Here is a 24,551-nt window from a genome sequence, read left to right on the forward strand (position 1 = left end):
ATGTGTTTCTAATATGGCTAGACACATCAGACAAATTCAATGAATTCGTACGCCTGCTTAACATTAATGATTTCAATTTACGGTTCACTAGTGAAGTAGGGGGTCAAAAACTTTGTTTTCTAGACCTAACTTTACAGGTGTCTGGAGGCAAAATCGAAACAACTCTGTATAGGAAAAAGACGGCCTCCAATAACCTCTTATGTTGGTCCAGTCATCACCCCACACCACTCAAGTCTGGGATCCCTATAGGTCAATACTTGAGACTTCGCCGGAACTGTTCTACTATGGTAGAGTTTAAACTAAAGGCGAATGATTTACGTCATATGTTTAAGACCAAGGGTTACCCTAATAGGGTCCTAAAAAGAGCATACCTTAGAGCAATCCATACTGAACGGGAAACTCTGATTATAGATGGGAGTTGAAAGACTGAGGAAAACAAAATACGCAGTATTGGTACGTTTGATGCAGGATGGGATACTATGTCAAATGTCTTTAATAAGTTCTGGCCTATCCTTAAATCTGATAAGCACCTTAAAGAAATACTGCCATCATTTCCTTTGATTACAGCAAGAAGAGGAAGGAACCTGAGAGACATTCTAGCACCCAGTCATCTCTCGACCACCTCCCCCTCTGGCTACTTTCAAAAATACCTACCAATGGGTACATTTCAATGCGGTCACTGCAGTGCGTGCCCATTTATCAGTAGACAATCCAAGATGGTCCCTGACACCAGTGATCTAAAGAAGTTCAAACCTTGTTCCTTCTTCAACTGCCACACAACAGGAGTAATTTATTTGTTGACCTGCTCCTGTGGCCTAAAATATGTGGGCAAGACGTTTCGTCATTTTAGACTTAGGATACGTGAGCACGTGAACTCTGTCAGGAGACATCTAGAGACGCCTGTCTCGAGACATCTACATCAACACCATAACCACTCTTCAGCAGGCATTCGATTTATGGGTCTTGAGCATATACCACAACCCCCTAGGAAGCATTTTGGATCTATCATTTAAAAACACTTTCACCGATGGGGCTGAATGAAGGCTTCTCCTACTCCCCATTTATTTAAAGTACTGCCGAATTCTGATAAATAATGATATCTCAAGTTAAGCATGTATATATGTATATCATTCTTTATTTATTTCTATTTCACATTTTGTGGCTACCCCAGGTCTATATTTCCATCATGCATTGATGGCTTACTATCTACCTAATCCCCTTTATGTGAGTGCCCTATTAAATATCCCTTGCCATGACCCTAAATTTAAGACTATTACCTGTGTATATAAAGTATTTAGGAGGATACTCAATTATTGATTCATGGTGTATCATAGGTGGTAACATAGTATCCGCTTTTATTTAGCCAGGTTCTTACAAAATTGTCCATCTGGCTACCTGATACTCACTTATGAGCTATAACCATGAATCACTTCTTTTCTCCTTCATTACATATAATATATACCACAGTAAACTAAAGGATTGTTATCCATTACGTCAATGGGAGTTAATTGTGCACTCCAAGGGTTAATCCATCTCTCCCGATCTGTGTGTGCTCGTTTTTTTCTCCCCGGCCGCTCATCACGTGGTAGTAGGGGCGGGGTTTGCGGTGTGTAATACCACGCCCCCCTAGCCCCACTCGTGAGACGGCCGAATGTTTCGAGCACCCGGATTGGCAGCTACCCAGGTGGATTTAATGAGGTACTGATATAAAATAAACCGCGGGGACAGCCTCTCGTCAGATACCCCTGATGACGGCGTACGGTTACGCCGAAACGCGCGTCGGGATCAGTCGTTTTTCACTTCTTTGAGCACTTTAGGACTCTGCACTTATGTTTGTTTAGTGTTTAGTACCTGGGGCTTTAGATGAATGGACTGAGTCTAGATTAGAACACCCACGAAGGTGTTATTTAGGAGAGTAAGGGCTAGCACAGTGAGCAAGGGAATAGCTTGGGAGTGTATACCCTTCTTTCCTCCCTCCTCCCCCTTGTTTCTCCCCTACTGCTTTTTGTACCCTGATTTTTGCATGGTTTAGCATACTGCCTCCCTCTCGTTTTTTTAGTGAGGGGCTTTTCAGTTTTCCTGGCTTATTGCAAGCCGTCTCTCCATGCCACTATCCCTCTCCTTATAGGACTCTGTTCATCACTACGCAGTCCCAGTTTTTAATAGACTTTAATAAAGATTTTTTTTTGTTTTTTGCTACTTTACCAACTTTAAGATTGGACTGGGCTCCTACCCTTTTGGTTGTCTTCTTGTAAGACACCCGTTTGGGTTCTCTCCTTTTCATGTTATTTAAATTCTGGGTTACCCCCTATCACCCAGTCTAGGTGACCGTCTCTCTAGAGGCACGGAAGTTGGGTACGATTTTCTCTTCCCAGTCTTCTGGCCCCTTGAGGTCTCTATCTTTCTATTATCAGAGATGTCCATCAGATGGTTGATCGTGGGACAGCCCCAAAGGGGCCCCTTCAAGCTTGCAGGACCCTTGGGAGCAGCACCTGGTGAACTGCCTGTAGTTACTATAAAAAAAACTGAGCAGCCAATGTTTCTTACATAGTTATACTTTCACTCCATAGATAGTGCCACCTCATGTGATAAGGTAGTCCTACATGCAGAAGTAAGCATATCATCCCTCATCAAACCTCATATGAAGAGGGAACTGTGCCCCTTTTGAGGAAGCATTTTTGTGCTTCTCAAATAGACAAAATGTGGGTAGGAAAGAATGAGAACCACTCACAAGGGTGGCATGATGGCAGCACTGGACAGATGAAGTACAAATCTCTGACAGCTAAGACAAGAAAAATACCAAGCATGTAAGTACAGTAGGTTTCAATCCACAGTAGTTGAGTTCATACACCCGGAATTCAAAACACAAAAATAGAACCTTGGAAAACATATTCACGTTAAGAAAACCACATCTGCTACTGTGTTGAATTTGCCTAATGCAACCCAGCCTATATTATTTAGATCAAATAGACTCAATAGCTGCCAAATGAAATTATCCTTCCAGACCATTACCTGTACATTTTTCCAAGGTTTGAAAACAAAGTAAACTACAGCTCAGATTCATTATTCAAAACAATTGCATTAATAAATGCTTGTTTTTTTCTTGAAAATGCATTAAATATCAAATATGAGTTTGCTGCAATTGCTGAAAAATTTACCTTGTCAGATTTCTGATGTCCGTAGAGATTTAAGACCAAAAAAGGAGAAAACATATTTTTAGAATAACAAATGAAATATTTTATTTCGCAGTGTGTTTTAGACAAAATAATTGGGAATGGGAATTATGATCTATAATTTTACAAAATAGCCCTGTAACCACAGCTTTGTCCTGAGAAAAAAAACTGAAAAGCCAGTGAGAATCATTTTATTTCTCATCAAAGGTGTGAGTAACACTGAAGCCTCCAGAATTCACAGATACAACATCGTGCTCTAAACTAGTTTCCCTGTTGATTATGCAGAAACAATGGGTAGAGCACAGAGATATATATAGTAATGTAAAAAAAATATCTGACTGCAAAAAAAAGAAAAGAAATCAGATCATAGATCAAGTCAAGCCTCCCTCAATTATTTCTCTGAAGAATGGATATTTAACCCACAACAATGACACTAATATGTTAAAACTGATTGAAACAAAGTTACCTTTAACTGCACTCATGTACAAAATAAGAAGAAAGACGATACAGCAGTCAGTTAAGAAATTTAAGAAATCCCATTGTGGGCAAGAGTTTTGTTTTTACCAATATAGGACCTAATATTCAGCAATTTATTGTAGGTCACGTTATATCACTTTCCCAAAAAAATATTTTCTATTCATAGAAAGAAAAACAACTTTGCTTACCCAAAAACAGAGTTGTTTTTACTATCTACTGAGTAATTTTTTTAAGGAATATTCCAAGGACCATAACCACTGCTACAGCCAGATGTAGCCATCCTTTATTTAAAAAAAAAACATCTAGAGTCGCCGGCAGCATAAGAATGGGTGTGGCACATATTCCAGGTTACCAAGGTAAGTAGTAAAACTTTATTAAAATAGCTTGACTATTTACAGTAGAATAGGGTACACCTGGCACCATAACCACTGTTGTTGTAGTGGTTACGGTGCTTGTAGTGTACCTTTAAGTCAGTAATACATAGAAGATGGCAAACACCTTACTTGTGTGTAAGGAAAAAGAAGTGGCAATGGTATAATGCACTAATAGGCAACGAGCATTTTGTTTAGCAGAACAGTTTGTGAAACAAAAAGAAAACACCGACAGAAATAAACATTCACACATTGGTAGAAGTAAAGATCCACATTTTTTCATTGTAAGAACATGTGTGAAAATGGGAAATTCCACACTTTCCTTCACAAAGAAGTGTGAATACAAATAATATCTGTGAAGGTAAATAAGAACAAAGCACAAATGATACAGTACTTGTACATCAAGGTACACTATCTATTTCAAAACACACAGATAGACCATTATAATTTAATCTGTTATTAGGGGACCCTTAATGCATTTTACTTACTCAGTTTTGCAGATTTGTTGGTTTAGTTTAAGGAAAACTGCCATCAAAATGTGTAATATCTGAATATAATCTTTGTGTTATGTTCTATTACCTCAATTTTGTTTAATTATTGATAATTATATTTTAGAAGAAAGGACGTGCCTATCTTCCCAACTCCACCTTTTTTGGGCGCCATCTTTATCCACCTTTGGTCAGAAAATTAGTGTAAGACCCAATGCTCTCTGTTCATTGAAATAAGAGATAATATACCTGCAAAACTTGCTACACAAGGTAAGATATTTTAGCTATTTTCTTACCTTTGAAAAATGTGCATTTTAATTTACAGTAATGCATTTCTATAAAGAAAGTTGAAAGCCTTATGATGTCTAAATGAAAGAAAAAAGAAACAAAAAGCAATATAGTAGTATATGTCCACCCCTCCCCAAAGTTCAAGAAATGTATTAATTTTAAACAAACTGAATCATTTTAAATGTGTGTATAAGATGTAAAACATTCAAAAACTCGTAAATCTCATGAGTCATAAGTAACTATCCAAGTTTTGCCAATATCCCTTCCACCCTACACTTTCCTGTTTAAATGTGTCCTTTGGATCTTATACACTGATCAGACACAACATTAAAACCGCTGACAGGTGAAGTGATGGGTCATGGGTGCACAAGGCTTATTGATGTATATTGAGAGTGAAAGCTAGCCCTTCTGGTCCAATCACACAGAACAACTATTGTAGCTCAAATTGATGAAAAAAACAATGATAGTGATGAAAGGTGTAAGACCACACAGTGCATCATAGTTTATTGCATATGGGGCTGGGTATCTACAGACTAGTCACAGTGACCATTATAACCCTGTCCACCGCTAAAAGTACCTTTAATGAGGACTTGAGCATCAGAACTGGACCATGGAGCAATAGAAGAATGTTGCCTGGTCTGAAGAAGCATGTTTGCTTTTACATTATTCCCCAGATCTCAATCCAATTGAGGATCTGTTGGATGTGCTGGCACAACAAATCTAATCCATGGAGACCACAGGTTGCAACTTGCAGGATTTAAAGGATGTAATGCGAATGTCATGGTGCCAGATACCACAGGTCATGTTCAGAGGTCTTGTGGAGTCCATGCCTCGACAAATCAGAGCTGTTTTGACAGCAGGAGGGGGACCAAGATGATAGGTGCTTTTAATGTTGTGACTGATCAGTGTACATTTTATGTATCTTTCCTATCTTTTGCACATGATGTTCCCTTCTTCTGAGTTTCCACTTTGTTCTTGCTTATGTACTATCTAGTGCTTATGGTGAGATTTGTTCTGAACCATTATTTTGAATCAGGTCAAGATTAAACCTGCACAAAACCTGATAACACCTTTTACAAAACAGAAAACACAGTTGCTCCTGTCATGACCAAGGGTTTTAAACCCTGTTTGTCTATACTAGACTAGATCCTTGTTAGAAAATGATTCTATCTTAGGCTCCTAAGCAAGTGCTCATTAACCATGCTGACTTTAAAACTATGAGCATGTCCTAATTATTTCTTAGCTTTTTTTTTGGAACTGTGATAACATGGATGCAAAAAACACCCTGCGGTTCTAACAGCACTATGCTCCAGACAGACGGCTGAAAAAAAAAACAACCTGGGGAGACAAGTCAGCCCCAGAAGGAGCCGACTTTATGCAGTGATTGTAATCCTCCATTTTAGCCTCATCATAAGAGGCAAAATCAGGGGCATCCGAGTCACCCTCCATACTACAGTCGGTATCTGACCTTTCCTCATGGGTTCTAGCCCGTATCCATAATCTGGTCATTTTTGCTTGGCCAGGGGTTCTTTTGCGCTGTTGGAACGTGCCATCTCTGACCACTTTCACCGTGTCCATCATGGCAGGATCAGTTTCGCACCGGGGCCCCATGGATTGTGTGTACGCCACTGGGTACAAGAAATGGAAAATGCCACCGATCGGGGTGGGGACCACTCATACAGCAACGGGGTGCCAAACCCGACAAGCAGACACACAGGAAAGGTCCGCAAAATCGTGGGGGTTGGGAAGGAGGGGAGAGAGAGGGGTGAGGATCAGAGAGGGCACACCAAGTCTAGACCAACTAAAACAGCACAAACAATATTTTTAATAAATAGTACATAAACAGCACAAATAATAATATTATAAACAAAAGTACATAAACAGCACAAAAATAACATAAAAAAATTAATAAACAGTCCGAATAATAATAATAATAATATAAGTAAATATTACATAACAGCACAAATAATAATAGTATAAATAAACAAATACAGCAAAACCAAAGAAACAAACACACACAGAGCACTGCAAAATACTTAGCTGGTCTGAGGGAGCAGCAAAGAAAGAGGGGGATCTTGGGATACACTTGCCTTATATGGACACTATCTCTACACTGTGATTGGTTGCATGTGTTGCTAGGCAGTTTTTTCTCAATTTAATATATATATTTTTCTCTCTATCTTTGCTGCCGAGGCAAATAAAGAAAGAGTTATGCATAATAGGAGCCTCTGTGTCTTTAATAAAATTAATTATTTTATGTAGTTGGAGTATACATTTGCATATGTATGCTGTGTATGGGGTCTGTATATGGGAGTTTATATATATCCGAACATATTTATTCGGTTTGAATGTACATGAATGCTTTTTCTGGGTCACATACTGCAAGCTTCACTAGTTAATTATTTTGTTATTTTTTATTTTGTAACTCTCTCTCACATTATTATTACTGTTATTAAGCAATAATAATCCCCAATTACACAAAAGAAAAGTGATGGTAATACATAACATCAATAAATAACAATGGAAATAGCATTTGCATTCAAAGGTTTTGATCTTGCATTGTGACATGGATTTAAATTACAAAGCATGAATACTCAGAACGGTTAAGAATGTAGAAATTAGGCTTTTCCAACAACAAATGAATACAGAACAATAACTTTAACAGAAATCAGATCATATATAATATTCCAAAATTGGGAATTTGGTAGTTTTATCATCAATAAGTTATGGGTACCCCTTGCATTGCTAAGGAAAAGGTCTTCTCTGACAATCCCTTACATGAGTATCATAAAAGAAGTGAACCCAGACTGTTTGAAACATGCTCAGAGTCTGAAGGAGTGTGTGTTATATATGATTAGAATGCAGTCCATGAGTGAGTCGAGAAAAACGCTGAATTAAGCAAAAAAGAAAAATACATAATCAAGACTCGCAATAGAGGGTATGTAAAGTGAATAAGTAAAAACAGCGTGGATGAAGAGAGCGTCAATAGAGATGGTAGGTGAGGAAAAAGAAGAGAGCAAGAGAAGAGAGAAGAAAAAAAAACCAACAGTGGTTAGTGAGATACACAGAGCTGCACTCGCAGGACCCCGACCCCAGCATGAGAGGTTCATCTTATCCAAATTATGGTATAATTGTGGTGACTCACGTCACGTCTAAATATGGACCGACTCCTGGGGAGGAGAGGAAATCCAACCATTAGTGGCATCTGTGCATGTAATGTTCTCTAGCTTTAATTGTGTCTGCTCTCAGGTCCTCGAAGCTTCAAGTGTCCTCCACACTCCTGACGCACCTAACTGTTAAATGGACAAGAATCCGGGGTTTGCAAGCCCTGGGTCGCCAGTAAGAACCAGCCACCTCAGGACCCACCCCTGGAAGTTTCTGTCCCCAACTTAATCCAGGGAGTGATACTTAACTCTTTGGAAAACCTCAGAGGTGCCTACAAACACAAATTTCAGCAGTAGCTTAGTGACTAGATAGAGGTTGCCATATTGGTAATCCCTCTATTAGGTAATGGAAGGCTAATCTTGGTAAACCTGGCTATAAAGTATATTTGGGAATTTTTGCCTTAGGATTATAACAAGCCTCACATGGTCTGGGAAGAGGGGTGGAGGAAGGATCAACATTGAAAAACAAACTAAAAACAAACAAATGTGTGACTACAAGGCATGCTCACTATTTGAAACCCAGCATAACCAGGATCAGCAACTTGGTTGAACAGTCCAAGCACAGCCGGCAGTGGGGGAGGGAGAAGAAAAGTATGTTCCCAAATCCCTAAAATACATAGAGTGTAAATGAGATATGGCAATCTTTAGGTTTCAATGTCTAACAGGAACCACAACAGTCAATGAATAACCCAAGGCACAATATAATGCATGTAAGAATTGTTGAAAATTATTTTAAAATAAATTAAAATAAAAAGTGATTTAGTGAAGAGAGCGTTATCAGTACCAATGTGATGAAACCTCCTATATTGTAACAATGACCTACATACCCCATCAGGGATGCAATCAAGCATACCTCATCAGAGATGCAATCAGGCTCTGTGAAGCAGTCTTTTACCATGTGTCATTTGAGTATAGGAAAGAGCAACATCAGAGACATTGGAAGGAGATTGTGTAGAATATACCAGTGGCCAATAATGTGCAAAAAAACAAAAAAACATAAATCTCAAAATACATAACGCACAGTGCACATATGGGGATTTTTAGAGTTCACATCAGGGGGAACCCCAATTATAGTCCATAAGTTACATGTGGCATAAAATGATGAAGGTAGACATTGCTAAATACACATTCTGCTTTATGTTGTTGATAGAGTGGGGAGAATCTTGTTAGGACCAATGATGTGTAAGCTTCTAAAGTATAATACCAGTCTACAAGGCAACTATTAAACAAAATAACTACTGGTTTCCTACCCAAAGGGGAATGTTATCAGGCTCAGGGGAAGCTACATTTGCACTTGTGTCGTCAGATTTTAGGAATGGGCAGCTTCATGGATATTTGGAAGGAAATCGTGTAGCTCATACAAGCAACTAATTATGTGCGTCCACCTTATGCTAAGAGTACATGTAAATTATATAGCATTAGAGAGAACCCTGTGTCCAGGTGAATATGAAAAAAAGGAAGGAACATATTACTGTTGCATGCTCATATATGCACATATACCTATTTACAATACATGTCTGCGGCAAAGGTATTTAGAGGCATAGACCTTTATGAGCAAAGAACCACTTTACTAGAATTACAGCAGTACCTTGTAATTGCCTATCAAAAGAGTACTACTGCAATGCACAATACCTTATCAAACTATTTCAGAGACAGATAGCATCATCAGTGGTAACGGTAAATATGTTATCAATAGGTGATATAATGTAGAAATAATCTCTCCATAGTCAAAGATGAAAAGGGGATCTTGGCAGGAGAAAATTGGTGGGATGGAGAAGGGAGAGGTGGAGGTGTATATGAAGTGGATACAATAAAGTGGGGAAGGATGGGGGATATGACAAGGGAGGTGGTGGTGTGGGCTAAAGAGAGCACTAGGGCTACCCCTGAAATAATGGAGCAGGGGAGGCACTCTCCCCACTGGGCCACCAGGGAATCCCCACCTGACCACCAGGGAATCCCACTGGGACCACCAGGGATCAAGAAATGTCCCCCCTCCTCCCAGTAAAGGTAAGAAGGAAGGGGGGACATCAATATTTATTTTAATTAAATAAATTTTTTTTTATATATTATAATAAAAAAGCCCCCCTACCCTTATCACACACACTCTACACACATACACTGCCCCCCCATACACACACATTGCCCCCCATACTGCCCCCATACACACACTGCCCCATACACATACTGCCCCCCATACTGCCCCATACACACACACTGCCCCCATACACATGCTGCCCCCCATACTGCCCCCATACACACACACTGACCCCCATACACATACTGCCCCCAATACTGCCCACATACACACACTGACCCCCATACACATACTGGCCCCCATACACCCACACTGACCCCCATACACATACTGCCCCCCATACTGCCCCCATACACACACACTGACCCCCATACTGCCCCCATACACACACACTGCCCCCCATACTGCCCCCATACACATACTGCCCCCATACTGCCCCATACACACACACTGCCCCATACACACACACTGCCCCCATACACACATACTGCCCCCATACACACATTGCCCCCATACACACACATTGCCCCCATACACACACACTGCCCCCATACACACACACTGCCCCCATACACACAAACTGCCCCCCATACACACACACTGCCCCCCATACACACACTGCCCCTATACTGCCCCCATACACACATACCGCCCCCCATACACACATACTGCCCCATACACACATACTGCCCCTATACACACACACTGCCCCCCATACTGCCCCCCATACACACATACTGCTCCCCATACACACACACTGCCCATCATACACACACACTGCCCCCATACACACATACTGCCCCCCATACATACACACACAATACACACACACACTGCCCCCATACACTGCCGCCCCATACACACACATTGCCCACACTGCAATACTCACACACACACACTGCAACTTTTACACACACACATACTGTCCCACACATAAACTGCATCCCTGACATACACTGCCGCCCTCACTCACACACTACAACCTTCACACACACACACTGCTCACACACTGTCCCTCCCCCCCCCACACACACACACACACACTGCACCCCTTACACATTGCACCACTCACACACACCACTGCTCCTATACCCTACTACAGCCCCATTTCCCAGCAGACCTCAGGTAAGTTGTCAAACTGTTCTTAAATGGTTTGACTACTTACTCTGGGAGGGGGTCCCAGCACTATTGACACCATAACCACTACACTGAGCTGTAGTGGTTATTGTGTCTGGATTATTTCTTTAAATAATGTACAAGTGCCCCTCCCGAGATCAGGCTCTGGATCCGCCACTGTATGCAGTGAATGCATACACTAGTCATTCAGGTAGAATTTTGGTAAAACTGTTTCCCTCTTCTCTCCTTTACTGTTTCTGTATCTCAGGGGTGACTTTTTAAAAGAAGATCTCCAAGCTACGTATGTAAATACATACCAAATGAGCATAATCTCCAAATACAGTTACTGGATACAAGTCAAGTGACTTTTAAAAAAACATATTCAACACACCATTCTGTGGAAAATGTGGTTACATGATCTTTCAGTTCTGTTTTATCTCTGACAAACTTTTTCAAATGTTTTGGTTTAGGATATCTGAGTGGTGCATATATTTAATTAAGTGTTCTTGCATAGCAAGACCACTTAATGTTATCTCACATATATATTATTATTCTTATTATAGCCAAATTTACCAGCCTAACTCCTCCCACAGTTTTTACACTACATAGACAAAAATATACCAAAACGTGTGAATTGCTCCCGATTGGTGTGCTATTACTTTGTGGAACATTTCGCCAAATGGTTCACGGAATATTGTTCTTGATGCGAAATTTGTCCCATAGGAATGAATGGCAAAGCTAGAGTGGGAGCTGGCAAAAGCTGAAAAATCAGGACATGATTTCTAAACTGCCACCACTCCCTCATTTTTAGGCCCACCTACACAAATCATATATCAAAACGTTCAGCTATCCCTGCTGCCACTAAAAATGTCCACAGCTAAGCCATAGTCCTGATAGTTTTCACAAAATGACCATTTGTTTGCAACTCACGCCGTCCATTGACATTCATTGAAACTTCACTCTGCAAAGCTCACATTTGAAGGGCAATTTCTAAACTGCGACTGTGCCTTCATTGTTAACATTGCAGAGACATACTATGCATCAAAATGTAGGTCTGGGTTTTGTGATTCTCACAATATAAAGCTCTTTGCTGTAGGATTTATAGTTTTTAAAATACGACTGTTTGAAGATGGCTACCGCCAAAATACTCTGACCTGTGCCAGGCTGCAGCAGCAAGGGATGTCATAGACAGAGCCTTTTGTACACCTGCTAATGTTTTTATAAATGTATGTTTTAATGTAAGTGTGCAACAACGTTGCAATTAAATGTGCTATATAAATGATAACAGTTACTCTGCCCACTTCAGTTGTAGACTACTGGTGGAGGCAAGAACACTTCACACAATTTCCCCAGAAATTTTAGCTTTTCTAGTTTCCAAATGTATTTAAATGCACTGTAAGCACCAAGCAACTTTAGCTCAATGATTTATTGTGGGTATAGAGACCGTGTCCCTGTAGGCTCACTGAACGAAACACCACTATTTAGGAGTTAAATCACTTTGTTTATGCAGGCTTTATTACACCTTCCAGCCTGTTAATTAGACATTCTCCTGCTCTGTTAATTGAACTTTAATCAAACACGGGAGGCTACTGCAAGTTTTGCAGTCAATTAACATAGCAGGACATAATATATTCTAAATCAAACACACTGTGCAATAAAGGAAGTTAAAAATGTTGAGTTTTTTTCAGGAAATGTATTGTGTGGCTCAAGAGTGTGGCTTGGGCTGCATAAAAAAAGAAATTTAAAGGGCATGGTCTACTATTTAATTAAGCTATGTATATATTTACCCAAGATGCGACTTCCAATAAAAGAAGGTGGGCAAATAAACAAAAAGGGGTTGCAGGAATGTAGACTGTTGTAAAAAATTCAATTAAAGTGTTTAATATTATACAGGGAGTGCAGAATTATTAGGCAAATGAGTATTTTGACCACATCATCCTCTTTATGCATGTTGTCTTACTCCAAGCTGTATAGGCTCGAAAGCCTACTACCAATTAAGCATATTAGGTGATGTGCATCTCTGTAATGAGAAGGGGTGTGGTCTAATGACATCAACACCCTATATCAGGTGTGCATAATTATTAGGCAACTTCCTTTCCTTTGGCAAAATGGGTCAAAAGAAGGACTTGACAGGCTCAGAAAAGTCAAAAATAGTGAGATATCTTGCAGAGGGATGCAGCACTCTTAAAATTGCAAAGCTTCTGAAGCGTGATCATCGAACAATCAAGCGTTTCATTCAAAATAGTCAACAGGGTCGCAAGAAGCGTGTGGAAAAACCAAGGCGCAAAATAACTGCCCATGAACTGAGAAAAGTCAAGCGTGCAGCTGCCAAGATGCCACTTGCCACCAGTTTGCCCATATTTCAGAGCTGCAACATCACTGGAGTGCCCAAAAGCACAAGGTGTGCAATACTCAGAGACATGGCCAAGGTAAGAAAGGCTGAAAGACGACCACCACTGAACAAGACACACAAGCTGAAACGTCAAGACTGAGCCAAGAAATATCTCAAGACTGATTTTTCTAAGGTTTTATGGACTGATGAAATGAGAGTACAGGAGTACTGGTTTGGGCTGGTATCATCAAAGATGAGCTTGTGGGGCCTTTTTGGGTTGAGGATGGAGTCAAGCTCAACTCCCAGTCCTACTGCCAGTTTCTGGAAGACACCGTCTTCAAGCAGTGGTACAGGAAGAAGTCTGCATCCTTCAAGAAAAACATGATTTTCATGCAGGACAATGCTCCATCACACGCGTCCAAGTACTCCACAGCGTGGCTGGCAAGAAAGGGTATAAAAGAAGAAAATCTAATGACATGGCCTCCTTGTTCACCTGATCTGAACCCCATTGAGAACCTGTGGTCCATCATCAAATGTGAGATTTACAAGGAGGGAAAACAGTACACCTCTCTGAACAGTGTCTGGGAGGCTGTGGTTGCTTCTGCACGCAATGTTGATGGTGAACAGATCGAAACACTGACAGAATCCATGGATGGCAGGCTTTTGAGTGTCCTTGCAAAGAAAGGTGGCTATATTGGTCACTGATTTGTTTTTGTTTTGTTTTTGAATGTCAGAAATGTATATTTGTGAATGTTGAGATGTTATATTGGTTTCACTGGTAAAAATAAATAATTGAAATGGGTATATATTTGTTTTTGTTAAGTTGCCTAATAATTATGCACAGTAATAGTCACCTGCACACACAGATATCCCCCTAAAATAGCTAAAACTAAAAACAAACTAAAAACTACTTCCAAAAATATTCAGCTTTGATATTAATGAGTTTTTTGGGTTCATTGAGAACATGGTTGTTGTTCAATAATAAAATTAATCCTCAAAAAATACAAATTGCCTAATAATTCTGCACTCCCTGTAAGTTAAAAATGCAGTATGACACATGTATTTAAATAGGTACTAAAGACGCATTATTTATAGCCCATATAATTACAGAAAACTATATAATTGTGTCTATATTTTTTATATGTATTACGCACACAAAAAATCCACTTCTAAATGGTCTAGGTTATATATGTTTGTTTCTCAGCACACAAAAAAAAGTTACATTTTACTATATTGATAATTTGAGGCATTGATCTGATAATTAAAGTCGGAATAACGAAAAATGACCTAGATTTTTAATCTTCTCAAGTTTTAAAACTAACTTTATTTGTACTTCAATTAAAACAAAGTGGTTTGCTATAAATTATAGGTGTTATTTATTTTATGCACACATTCTTGCTGCATGGTGTCCATTCCCTCTTAATTTAATGCTTACAATATTTGCATAAATATAAAATGCTCCAATTATATATGCATACACAGCACCATGTATATAATAGTCGAAAATGTGATATATTTAATATAAAAAAATGTAAGAATATTTTATTATTAATGTAATGTTACACTCAGTTAAAAAATACAATATTGAAAGCAACATTGGTAACACAAAAAAAATGGTCAACCATTACTAGTTAGCAAATTGTTTATATAAAATTAATACATGTATTGTGGATATAAAAATTAAATACAACACATGTAATAAATAAATAAATAATAAATAAGTAATAGAACAATCACTTTGATATTTGGAGAGTCCCCTATTTGATAGCTGGAAAGATTATTTTAGTGTAGATAAAATAAAAAAAGCACATTGAAAAAAAAAATAGAATATTTTGTGATAGTTGTGTTTGCATCCAGCAATAACTAAATTGATGTGCTTAAAACAGAAAGTCTACAATGTGGTATCTTGAATGCTAAGCAATAAGAAATAGATTAATCACAGATGTCAAACTATAAATTATGCAGTATTTTAAAAATGTCAAACAAAAGGATTTATGAGTCAAATCATAGTTCTCAGAAATCTGCTGTTCTGTGTATTAAGATGAATCCCAGGGAAAGCGTTCACCCAGTGACATCTCAAAAAATATCTGTACAGCTCAAGTAGCCGTGGTATTGATTGTGAAAGAGCACTCCAAATAATATAAATCCCAAATGATCAGTCATGTGTAGTATGTTGCTCTGGTGTCATCCTAGTACCCCAAGCATCAGGCTAAGTGGGTACAGCGTGAGTGTCCCTCAATAAGGAAATGGTATCAGGAGCTCAATGGGAAAAATATAAAAAAGGCAAAATTAGTGCTCTTGGTAAAATTCATTTAAAATCCATACTCACAAAGGTGGAGCAGGCAAACTGCTCTTTGGTGACAGCTTTGGTGGAATAATCCCCACCTCGGATTTCTTTGGAGTAAGGATGTTAAAATAGATATAGCCAGGGAGTATTTTTTTTTTTTTATTCTTTATTTTTGCTGTGCAGAAATAACATGAGCATGCTAGTAATGCCACAACAGCATAATCAGACAGTGGAACACACAGATTTGTTAACAGTCAAGCAGCATTTAGATGAAACGCACAGATTTTTTAGTAATAAAACATGCTAGGTACAAGCTGGCTAGGTACGTTTGTCATTCTGAGTTACTTATCGCTAGGTAACGGTAGCTTAGGGTTAAGAGTTATAGTGAATGTCATCGCTTTAGTAGTTAAACAGTGGTTCGATTAGCTAGGTGATTAACTAAAAATATCTACGAACAAAGTTGGCATTAGAGGCGTATTAAACATAGTACTCGGTTAACATGCAGGCATGGGAGACATATCATATACAGATTTGTAATGCACCTAAGGGTAAACTGCTCAGTTGAGGCAATAGTAGGTATTGAATCAGTGGAAGGTGAGCAGTGAAATTAACCAGTATGGACTATGCTAAACAATAGATAAACATGCATAAACAAGGTTTGTAAGATTTTCCCTGTGGTCTGGGGTCTTGGGTGGCATGCCGTCCTTTAAGCTGAGTAGTCCCAGTTGTGTGGCATGATTGGTGCAAAGTTCTTTCATCCTATGCCTTCCTTCAGGAGGCGGCGGTCGCCCCGTTGTGGGTCTTTCAGAGATCTCTCCTCTGTGGGCCGCGGAGGGGCTTTCCACCCGGTTAATGTCGCGGTTGGCATCGTGCGCCGGGAAGGATGTAGTGGCGCCCTGTTTGAGGAGGGTAATTGAGGCCGCCGAGGTGTGGGCAGGTGGCACACGTTGGTGGGACCTTCCCTGTAGTATTGGGGCGCAAGAGCTGGTGCCCAAGATACCTGTTGCTGTTGCTCCCCGTGCCGGTCCCCGGCGAAGAGGCTCACTGGAGGTACGAAGGGGATATCCGTCCAGACGGCGCCTAAGTGCCGGACGAATCCAGGCCGCCACCGCTTTGATTGCCATCTGATAGGATCGCCTTTGGGAGTGAAGCGTTGTCCAGAGTTTGGAGCAGATCCGCTCGTAAAACTCCTGTGTTCGCCTAGGAGGTTGGATTGTTGTGCGGCTTGTGGTTTGCCGTGTTCGTGTCGCCATTTTGTTCGTGCCTGAACAGTCCCATGTTGCCTTGGGTGCTGGTGTTGCAGGCTTACTGTGCAGATTCGTCACTTGTGACCTGGGCAACCAGGCTTGGGTCGGGATAACCCCCACCGATCCGGGGGGGGGGGAGCATCATGCCCCTGGTGCTGCTATCGAGAGGATGGGGAGATCGGCCGCCTCACCCCTGTTCCCGCGCTTGTAGGCCACGTTCATGCAGCCGTGGATTTCCTGCACCGATCCCCACAAGACGGGTATCCTCGTGTTCAGTGGGGCTCACTGAGCTCAGGCAGGGTGATCTTGTGCAGGTGAGAGCTGATTTTGCCTAATTTTTTGCCGTTTTCCGATTGTAACTGCAGGAGCTCTGCAGTTATGCGTGTGATCAGGATGCTGGTCAGGCTCCGCCCCAGGGAGTATTTTTGAAGATGATAATAAAGGTAATTGGCACATACAAGTGTCAAAAATTAAAATCCTTTATTAAATAAAATCTATTAATATCCATAACGTGTTTCATCTCATCAGACTTTTTCAAATGGAATGTAACATACTACCTGGCTGGTAAGCTTTATATAAGAGTAAAATCAATGAAATTTGGCACCAAACATGTTTCATCAATCAGAAACATGCAACCATATATAATAATAAAATCATTAAATCAATATATTTTATTGCAGTATAATCTTTGGCAAGTAGTTTGTGTGTAAAATATTTTGAAAACAAGGGTGATAGAGGGGATAAAAGAAGAAAGGTTTATATACACGTGACACGCGGCATTTCCGTATCATCAGAAACGTATTATGGAAAATATAGATGCCATCTGCGGTGGCTTGTAGTGAACTCTAGCTGTCGTCATGTGCCCGTATAGGGACATGATGGGCGTGCTATCAATTGAGCAGGCGGAGTGAGTGGCCGGTCGACACGGATACCTTCTCTCATAAGGGGGGTGGTACTAGGCTATCTGTTTATCGTGGCCATATTGTGTAGTGCAATTGTGCAATATATCGTGGCCTCCTAGTGGGAGACAAGTCTAGTGCTAATTAGTCATAATATAAGTGGCCAAGTGTATATATAAAGAAACTAATTAATATAAAGAAAGTAAAATAATAAAAGAGTCAAATAAAGAAAGGAAAATAATGGAAAAGGGGGATCTTGTATAAGAATCGCTCCCAATTTGGCACGGAGTGCATGCTGGCCAACCGCCAGGCCAGCCCATAGTGGAGGAAAAGTATTCAATTTGCACAGAGGTTTACTAATGAGGTGAGGCAGGCAAAGAAGAAGGAAAAAGGGGAAAAGAGCAAGAAGTCGACAAGTTAGATGGGCAGGATCTGGAGGGAAGGAACAAGAGGGAGGGGAGATGGAAGTTGGGAATGGAAGTAGAAGAGGGGAAAAAAGGAAAGGAAGGGGTAGGGGGAGGGGAGGGTTACGGGGGGTGAATCTGGAAGGTGGAGTAGCTCTGGTCACAGTCACTGTAGGGGTGAATGCTATTTTTGCATCAGCTGTACAAAAAAATAAAAAGTAGGGGTCAACTTCAATCTATAGCAACCTTTTAATTTCTTCTTCATTTTTTTTGTATAGCAGTTGAACGTTTCAGCTTTGCTACAGAGTTCCTCTATGTCCAATACTCTAAAAAAAATATATTTTTACATTTGTAAGCACAGCAGCAAACTCAGCTGCCAGACTTGGACTTGGCTGATAAATTTATATCCATTACTAAGTTCCATTGTCTTCAATAGTTAACATTGACTGTTACATTGAGTCAATTGGGCATTGATGTTCTAAAAAACAAAGTGGTAGTGAATGTTGGAAACAACACAAATGAAAAGAGGACAAATAACATCAAGTATCTCACACACGGTCAACCGTTAGAAAAGAAGAATCCTAAAAGATCATTTATTTTGTTCAGAAGCTTGGTAATGAGTTTTTTTCTTTATTTGTGTCTGCAAAGATAACACAAGCACAGAACTCTGTTTAGAATTAGATTATAATAAATGTCTCAGAAGATGAGAAAACTCAAGTTAGATTTCCAGATAATTGATGAAGTTTAGAAAATAGATTATCTACACTAAAAATGGTAAGGTAGTAAAAATCATGCAAAAAAATGATTAAGCAAATAAAACTAAATAAAATTATGGACTGCCTGCAATATTAGATAGTATGCATTTGTCCATATAAGTTTGGTTTTGTTGTTCCTTAGAGCTGCATCACATTTTGTATTTCGCTATGTGAAATTATCACATAATTGCAATTTGATTTTTTCGATGTGTTTTTGATTATGGATTAAATAAATATACCTAGTGGAACCAGGTTTAAGTTTTCACCAACTTTTCAGTGTTATGCACTGCTTTCTATTGTGTGCGTAAAGGAAAGTATATGAATTTGCTTACGATGCTATCTAAGACGCTATGCTGACAAAATCCCCAACTACTCCAAGTACTATGTCAATAATTGTGCCACGGGGGGGGGGGGGACCGAGCTGAGCGGTCGCAGGACAGCTCAGCTCCTGCACAAAGAGGCACATAAAGATGATAAATCGTGATTATGATGGAAATAGCCCACCAATACCTGCGGTCCATGAATTAACCGGGCTGCCTGAGCTGGGGAGAGGTTGGCTCCCGGAGTTTTGGTCCCTCAGATGAGAGGGCCTGCTGCATCAGATGGGACCTCGACTGGTGGTGAGTGGAGCGGACAGCCGCCGCACCACTATCCTGCCCGACGGAGCCCGACATACAAGCACCATTGGCGGACCCGGTCCTGATCCCCCCCCTCTGGACCAGAGGGGTGATCCCAGTCCAAGCCATGGGGCCACACTCTGAGGCACCGTCACATCATCATGCAGACCTGAGACCCGCTCTTAAGATGGCGGTGGCCATGTGCACAGGAACTAAGCCTGAGTCAGACTGCAGCTATTACCTGGCCCGGTGCACAGGGCTCTAGGTAGTCAATGACCACTACCAGGCAGCGGTCCCCATCCCGGAGACTCACCGGACACATGGCACCTGTCACTCACCACCCACGTGGAAACTGCAGCTGAGAAGTCCGCTCACACTTCATCTGAGCTGGGCGCTCACCAGGAGGAACCCCTCCACAGCCTGCCATACCACCAGGGAGAAGTTTAGCATCTGGCAGAACCCTGGGCCCACGATCCTGGTGATGGGATCAATGGCGGAAGGGCGCGAGCGCCTATTGAGGCCTCAGGCAGAAGACAAGCGGCCCTCGGATGCAGAGATGCCACGGCAGCAGAAACGACGGGAAAACACGCGTCAACAGTGCCCACCAGAGGAACCAGCTGAACCAGGAACCTCGTAAACCTGGTCGGCAGGGAGGGTGCATGGACCGACCCACAAAAGCGGACTGGTGCTGCACACTCACGAGCTAGACTGTATGGCTAAATGACACCTGCCTGCGCCATACACACTAGGACAGACTGGTGACTTACACAGCCTCTGTGATGAGCTGATGAGACCTGATCCTGTGCCATCTTTATTGCTGTGCACACTATGCCTGACGTGGGATCTAGCCTGCATAGCTTTACTTGATGAGCACCCTGGTTACTTCAGAATAATGTGTTTTGTTTTATAACCTATAGTTTGATCGTTAATTGAATACTTGAACCGTCACGCGGGCATCGCTAGTACTAGCCTAAGGGAGGTATACTCTGTTGTGTCTCTAGCTAGTAATGTGAAGTAAATAACAGGGGGGTCAGATCATACATATGCTTAGCACATCAGTCGCTGAATTTAGCTTGCACATGACGTGACATGCCACATCAGCTCAGCTCACACAGATCAGCCCAGCAGCTCTCATGGTCACTTTGTTTAAAACATGTCTCCTTTAAGCGGCTTACAAAAACATAAAAATGAGGCACCGATAATCTGGAAATGTACTTAACAATATTATTACTGTATTATCCCTATGCTGGACTACCCATGCATTTCCCCATCTTTATTATGTACCCTCATATTTGCCTTAATAAAAGAAAGATTTACAAAAATAATTGTGCCATACATATATTTAACAACATTTTTTTTTTTTTTTAGATAAACCTCTGTTGTGCTTGCAATTGTTTGATATCCATGAGATCGGAGTATTTTTGTGAAAAGGTTAAACAAATAGGACAATTTTTAAAGCCTTCTTTGCTCATATTTACAATGGCAATATTGAGGGTCGGGGGGGCGGGGGTGAATTGCTTTTTATATGCCCCCATCAGATCCAAACTACACCATAGTTATTTGTAGTTTGGATCTGATGCTTGATGTGTGATGTGAAGTGAAAGTCATGTACATTCAGAAGCAAAAGTTCACAGTTATAACATGCCCAAATCTCCCAAAAGTACTGTAAATGTCATTGTCTGCTTCACTGGTATGTGTGTGTGTGGAATACTAATAGGTGCTAAATAACAGAATAGTGTTGCTTTTTTTGGCAGTGCAGGGGAAAAGAGAAAATAGCTGTTTGACGTTGGTACTGCTGCTCTCTGTATTCCCAGGAATACTATACATTGGTGGTACATAGCCTTCTGGCATTTTTTCTGTTCAATAAACATTAAGCCGACACAAACCTAGCAAGTTTACAATCCCCTAACAATGTTCCTATGCTGCCAAATGCTTCTGGATATTATTAGAAGTAGCAAATGTATGAACATTATACAATACCAAATGAATGCATAGCTGTCAAATTTGGCAACGCTAAAGTGTTTTAGGTTAAGAAGCTTATTAGCAAACTTTATGTTTCATAATGTTAATAGACAATGTTCTTCATAACTAAAAGTTCATTATTTACTTGTGATTTTAATTAACTGGTGAATCCAACCAAAGATGTGTTAAACACATTCTCCACTAAATTAGTTCTGAAAAAAGTGTTAGATTTCTTTGATACCTGCTAATAACATTAATTTACATATAATAAAATTATGTAAATGTTTGGATTTTTTAAATCTCTAATTTTCAGAAAATGAGTTAAAATGAATGTAGTGAGGTTTATTTATAAAATTGCCAATTTCCATTAAAAGCTACACTTTTTGTTAAATTACATAAAATAGTATGTGCGCTCCTAAATAATAAATAAAACCAAAAGAGACCGTTTCTATCAAGAAAACAGTTAATTCTTTAATACAAACTAAAATCAAGAATTCACAGAGTATCGCTAAAATCCTTACTCCTCACACAATTAACACTCAATTAATAGCAATAAATCATTTCTCATATACAAAAGAATCCTAAAGATAATGAATACGCAAATATGAAATATCACACTCACAGCTTGTTATGGCTGCCGATACTGCATAGAACAAGCATGCAATGCTTATTTTTGCTGCCCGGCTGCCCTGGGGCCGCTTTCAGCTGTGACTGCGACCAGCAAGACAGGAAAAATATTTCCTAATTCTTACTCTCCCGGCCACAAGAGGGCAGAGTGGCTGTGTGTCTGCAGAGCAGACCAGAGCAGCCACTCCCCCTTCCCTCCTGCTCGCAGTGCCAGAGGAGAGTCTGGCCTGCTTCAGCATGGCTGGAGCTGGAGGACGGACAGCAAATCGTAAGGTAGGAGAAGGGGGGCTTGGGGGAGGGGAACAGTGTATTTGAAGGAGGGGGCAGTGTATTTATTTGAGGAAGGAAGGGGGCCAGTGTATTAGAGTGGTGGTGGGGTGGCAGTGTATTAATGGGAGGGAGGGGTCACTGTATTAATTTGGGAAAGTCAGGGGGCAAGTGTATTAAATTGGGGAGGGGGCAGTGTATTTAAAGGCAGGAGGGGGCATTGTAATATATTATATTATACAGCAATGAATTTTGAAGCTGAAATAAAAAGCTTCAAGAGCTTTATTACCACAATGAAGGAAAGAAATCTGCAAACTCTAGAAAATAATGTTTATACCTTATATGTCCCAAGGGATATAAGGAAAATATATATTTAAAAAAAAAAGGACAATTTGAGAACGTTACTTAGTATTGTTCACTTCCAGTTCCTCATTGAGACTGTTAGGGGCCAGAGTACTTGTGATAATAATATTTCATATTAATTAAGAATGATTGATCACTATTGAGCAAATCAAACTATTATAGATCGTCAAGATGGAGCCGGAACACAGTACTGAAAATGTTAATAACCACAAAACAGTCATGCATAGCTCACGAGATAGTTATGAGAACAGAGATAGCTTTTTAGATAGTTACGAGAACAGAGCTAGCTTTTTAGATAGTTATGAGAACATAGATAATTAACTGCACAGATCTGGCGTGGAATTGTTGTGGGATTGAACAGTCTGGCCAACTGTAAGTTCCCATCCAATGTTTTTGCAAGATTTTTGCTGGGCTGCACTGATAAGAAGATTTGGTGGAAAAGTACAGACTATTCACCCCATTGAGTTATTAATAACTTATAAAAAGAAGAGAGAATTTGGCACTCATTGGAGTGCTACCCACCTGTAATACGGACACGTATTGCTGGTTAAGCTGATTTCCCAGTAAGAGAGGTTCTCCTTCAAGCCAGACTGCTAGAAGTTCTCTCAGTCGAGTGCAGCAAGTCTCTCTCTCTTATGGTGATGTATTAAGCTGTTTCTTTAAGCTGTTATTTTAAGCTGAATGATTATTAATTAAGTCTCTGTTAGTCAGTAGTGATGTCCCGAACGGTACGCTGGCGAATAGTTCCTGGCGAACATAGCATGTTCGCGTTCGCCACAGATGGCGAACATATGTGATGTTCGGTCCGCCCCCTATTCGTCATCATTGAGTACACTTTGACCCTGTACTTCACAGTCAGCAGACACATTCCAGCCAATCAGCAGCAGACCCTCCCTCCCAGACCCTCCCACCTCCTAGACAGCATACAATTTAGATTAATTCTGAAGCTGCATTCATTTTTTATTTTTTGTGTTTGTGTTTATTATACATTATCCTCCATAGCCAGTAACCTGTGTTTATTATACATTATCCCCCCATAGCCAGTAACCTGTGTTTATTATACATTATCCCCCCATAGCCAGTAACCTGTGTTTATTATACATTATCCTCCCATAGCCAGTAACCTGTGTTTATTATACATTATCCCCCAATAGCTATACCGCGTGTAGGGGCATGTCTAGTAAGCATTGAGCAGCCTGCTCACTGTAAAAAAAAAACCTAATAACCTCCCCCCCTTGCGCGGCTTGTGGGGGGACCTACTGTCCTCCCCCCCTGGCCCCCACCCCTGAGCGGTGGGTGGGGGCCCTAAATAAAGATGGGTGGACGACCTACTGTCCTCCCCCCGGCCCTCACCCCTGAGCAGTGGGTGGGGGCCCTAAAAAAACAATAAGGGGGGGACCTACTGTCCTCCCCCCCTGGCCCCCACCCCTGAGCGGTGGGTGGGGGCCCTAAATAAAGAGAGGGGGGACCTACTGTCCTCCCCCCGGCCCCCACCCCTGAGCAGTGGGTGGGGGCCCTAGATAAGATTGGTGGGGGGGGACCTACCGTCCTCCCCCCCGGCCCCCAACCCTGAGCGTTTTTTCTTTTTTGTCGTGTTTTTTCTTTTGCGCTCGGGTCTTTTTATTTTATTTTAAGTTCGACGGGTATGATGGCTTTTTATTTGGCCTTTTTTGGGGCTG

Source organism: Pelobates fuscus, chromosome 2 (assembly GCF_036172605.1).
Source record: "Pelobates fuscus isolate aPelFus1 chromosome 2, aPelFus1.pri, whole genome shotgun sequence".
Lineage (NCBI taxonomy): Eukaryota > Metazoa > Chordata > Amphibia > Anura > Pelobatidae > Pelobates > Pelobates fuscus.